This window comes from Agelaius tricolor, unplaced genomic scaffold, assembly GCF_023055355.1.
Source record: "Agelaius tricolor isolate 1412-34295 unplaced genomic scaffold, bAgeTri1.0.p SCAF_39, whole genome shotgun sequence".
Lineage (NCBI taxonomy): Eukaryota > Metazoa > Chordata > Aves > Passeriformes > Icteridae > Agelaius > Agelaius tricolor.
This window is the reverse complement of record NW_027269299.1, coordinates 4941381-4945881: the sequence shown is the minus strand read 5'-3', so window position 1 is coordinate 4945881 and position 4501 is coordinate 4941381.

Sequence of the window (4501 nt, the reverse complement as noted above, 5' to 3'; positions counted from 1 at the left end):
GCCAACCCTTCCCTCCTGCCGCTCTCTGCAGCTGGCAGAGGACAGGAGCAGAGCGGCCGAGCACCTGCGCCGGGCCCTGCGCTACCTGCGGAGCCCACAGGAGCCCCTGCGAGAGGCGGCCATCAGGTTCATGGGTGAGCCACGAGCCCGGGCTCCCTCCCCCGCCCGGCCCGCCGCACCTCGGCCTCAGCCCCGCCTGCTGCCCCGGCAGCGCCAGCCGGGCCCGGCGCTGTGGAGCCCCGCCCGGCCTGGGCATAGCTGCTGCCGCCCTCTGGCAGCCGTGCCCTGGGGAGGCAGCGTGCGCCAGGGGCCCGGGCTAAGCCCTGCCGGGCCAGCAGCCCGTGTGGCCGCAGGGCCGGCAGCGCCGCCGGCAGGGAGCTGTGCCGCTGGCGCCCTGACAGGCTCTGTGTTCACAGGCATGGCCGGGCGGCACCTGAGGGGGCAGCAGCAAGAGCTGCAGCTGATCTGCACTGGTGAGTGAGGCCAGCGGGCTGACAGCGGGGGCTGCCAGGGACAGCTGCAAGCCCTGCCCCGGCTGCGGAGGGCTCTGCTCCCGGGGGCAGAGCACCCTGAGATTTCAGGGCCTCGTGGCCCATTCTTGGCCAGCAGCTCCGGGCTGATCCCCTTGCTCCTGCTCCATGGCAAGAGCCGGCTGGGAAGGCTCTGGCAGCGGGCTCTCCTTGGCTCCCCACAGATCTGGGATCTGACCTTGGCTCTGTTATGTTTGCCCAATTATCCCATCATAAAAAACCAAACAATATTTGAGATAGCAGCAATCTTAATTGAATAGTTTAGAAAATATATCCTGACAATATTATTTGATATAAAATAAGGGATAATTTGGTTCCAATAATAGCACGTAAGCAAAGGATAACTGCGGGTCATGGAGTGCAGGACCCTTGCCACCTCATGTACGAGCTTTCCAAGTGAAGATTCCCTCCTTTTATGCCATGTGTCAATGTCATCTCCTCCCATTTTCGATTCATCACACTTCTACCTCCGCCCTCATCATCACCTTTACCGCGCATGCTCCACCGCTCGTTTTGGTTGTCGCACAAGCCTTTGGGGGTCATTTTTTGATGAAGGCCTCTCTTCTTCCTCAATGTCCTTTAATTCACCTTTGGGTTACACATGCGCACCAAGCCAGTACAAGGTAATCCAAAACTAACATTTAAGCATCAAAGCAATAAATCTCTTACAGCTGGCATTTTCCTGGGACCCAACCAGATTTTCCCTTCTTTCCGTTAATTTTTAGTAACTGTTATCTCCTGCATTTTCCTCCTGTCCTTGAACATCTGCAGGGAGGGGGGGGTGGAACCCCTCCTCTCCCTTTTTTCTTGGCATTACAACTTTTAACTGTTTTATTATTATTTCCAAATATTAATTACTGCATCCATATTGATTACTGTTTCAATTTTGTCAGCACAAATCATACCTATTTACCACAGCTCTGTTCCTCTCTCTTGCAGCCCTTGAAAGCCTGACGGAGGACATGAGCAGTGCTGTGTCAGAGCTGGCATTTCAAACACTGCATGTCCTCCGAGCAACAGCCAGTGGGCGATATTCCATCTTCCAGAGGCTGCACGATCAGCTGCGCAGGGCATGGATGACTGGGCCTCGTCTGTCACAGCTCGGCTGGCTGCACTGCTGGAGCTCTGAGGAGAGCTGATCCAGGAGGCTCTCTTTGCTGGGGCAACCTGAGCCAGTGGGGATTTTTAGTTTTCTTTAAGATTTTTCTTTTCTTCTCTTCCATTTTCTTTTCTTCCATTCTATTTTTTTCCTATGTAAATATAGACTGTGTTATAATACAAAGAATCTCAGGAGACTTTTTTTCTGCCCAGGGTCTGTAGGGCAGAGGGGAAGAGGGGGAAAAGGGTGCTTGTGCTCAGCCAGCTGCCCAGGCATGCGGTGGGCAAGGGGAAATGGCCAGAAGCCCCTTGGCCTTTGGTGGTTCTGCTGAAGCCTTTGTGCTGCCCACAGAGCGGCTGGGCAGGGGCCGGAGCTGCGGGGATCCCTGCCAGAGCGGTGCCTGGAGATGGCCACAAGCCCTGTGCCAGGCAGGAAGCGCCATCTGTGTCCTCCCGCCCGTGTGCTGCTGCCTGCCTTGCTGAGGGCTCCCGGGTGCCTCTGGATGGGGCTGCTCTGGAGCTGCTGTGGGGCTGTGGCGCTGCTGCTGGGCAGCTTGGCCGGGCTGGGGCAGGGCCTGAGGGGCTGGGGCGCTGGCAAGCCCTGAGCAATGGGCTGTCAGAGGCCACAAGCAGCCCCCTGGCAGCTGCCTTGTTCCTGACAGCCGGCTGCTCTGGCGCTTCCTCAGTGGGCGGTTGGAGGGACCCCCTGGAATCAGGCGTGGAACCCTGGTCCCGGCCTTTCAGGGCTGTGAGGCCAGAAGTTGTGGGGCTGGGCGTGTGTCCTACATGTGCTCCAGACTGGAGCCCCCGGCCCCTCAGCCTTAGGCATTGAGCTCCACTGTCTGCTCTCCGAGTCTTGTTCCTGTTGCTGTGGGGGAGGCCGAGTTCTGTGGCTTTAGGCCCCATTGAGCCAGAAGAGCAGCAGCTTTGAGCCAAGAGGGGCCACAGAAAGGCCCTCTGGACAAAGGGCATTCCTGGCATTCCCAGGGCAGGGACACATGAGAGCGGCAGGCACTTTCAGGTGCCAAACTGGGTTTGCCTCCCTGTTTGCAGGGCTGGCTCTTTGCTTTGCTGTCCTTGGCCTTTTGCCGTCATGCTCCTTTGGCTGCCTGCAGCGAGGGGCAGCCCTGTAAGGAGGGTGAAAGGCCCTGTCTCCAACATCTCAAGGGGGAAATGGAGCTCTCCCGGCCCTCAGCCCATGCTGTAAGCAGAGCAGAACCTGTTCCCCAGCCCTGGCTTTCTGCTTGCTGCTGGCCCCTGGCCGCCATGACCCACTGCACTCGCTCTGAGTCGCCCACAGGATGGCTGGTGCCTCTTGGTTTGCTGATGGGACATGAGGGTCACTGAGAGAAAAGTGGGTGTCCCAATGCTGAGGGCACATGGGGTCACTGAGCAGACTTGAGGCTTCCCCAGCAGGTTGCAGGTGCCTTTCTGTCACTGAAGGGAAGGCAGATGCCCCGTGGCTCGCTGAGGTGTCATGACAGTCTCTGAATGGGATGCACATGCCCTGCATGCCACTGAGGCCAGCGAGAGTCCCTGAGGGGAGGCGGGTGTCTGTCTTGTCCCCCAGGGTGAGGCGGTGTCACTGAGGGAAAGTGAGGGGGACACGGGCACGCCGCGTGTGGCTGAGCGCACCTGCCGCTGGCTGAAGGGACGCCAGGGCCGCTGAGGGGCCGTGGGCTCGCCCTGAGGGACACGGCAGGGCCGGGCCGCTCCCCGCTGCGCCGCCGCCGCCCGCTCCCCGCCGCAGGGAGCGTTTCCCGCCCAGGCGCGGACAGCCCCGCCCCGCCGCTCCCCTCAGCCGCGGGCGGCAACTCGAACCCGCTGGGGCCGCCCCGCGGGGCCGGGCGCCGGGCGGCCTTCCAGAAGCCCTGGGGGAGCTGCCCTGGGGCTGCCCTGCGCTCATACACACCGAGGAGCATGGGCCAGCCTTGCCTCAGCACCAGGGAGTGTTTCACTTGGCCAGGGGTAAAGCTGCAGTAGCTTCCAGGGAGAGAACTTCATAGCACAGGAATGCTGGAATTACCTGGTGCCACCTGTAGGGCACGGAATGAACATTTGGGCTTTCCAGTTGAGGTAATCACTGGACTGTGAGAATAATGAAATCAGAGGTGAACTGTCGAGTACATGTAGTCGATGTTTGAGCAGGAAAATTTAAGGTGATCTCTAGGGAAAAAAAATTACTTTTGAGGAAAAGTCTGAGTAATTTCTAGAGGGCACATGGAGATCATTTTGTGACAAAACCTGAGGTAAATGTTAGGGCAAAGACAGAACATTTGGGGGTAAAATCTCAGGTTCTCTGGCTTCCCACTGCCTCATCCCATGCCCCAGCAGGGGAGCTTTGCCCTCCCTGTGCCCAGCCAGCCCAGCCTGGGCACCTCAGGGGTGTCCCCACCCTCCTGCTGAGGCCCGGCCTGGAGGGCTCTGCCGCAGGCCTGGGAGACGCTCTGGGGAAGCACCAGAGCAGCCGGGTGCCAGGGACAAGGCGGCTGCCTGGGGGCTGCTTGTGCCCTCTGACACCCAGTTCCTCAGGGCTTCCCAGCACCCTGCCTCCTTAGGGGCCTCCTGGTGTTCTGCCAATTGACTGAGGTGATTTAAAGGACACATCACTGGAAAGAATGTTCTTCTTTTACTGGGAATATGAAGGAACCACAATGTAAGATAATACACAATAAAAAATGTGTGCTTGGTTTTAGTAACAAGCAAAAACAAGCAAGGTAGTTCCCCTAAATCAGTACTGTAAGAAAGAAAGGAGAGCGATTTAGAAAGATGCATCACCAATTGCCTAAATTGTTTCTCATCTTGCAGATCTGCACTTGCTGGGGAGCCGCATTTTTCACCAAGGACCTGGGGAACCATTCCCAGCAATTGGG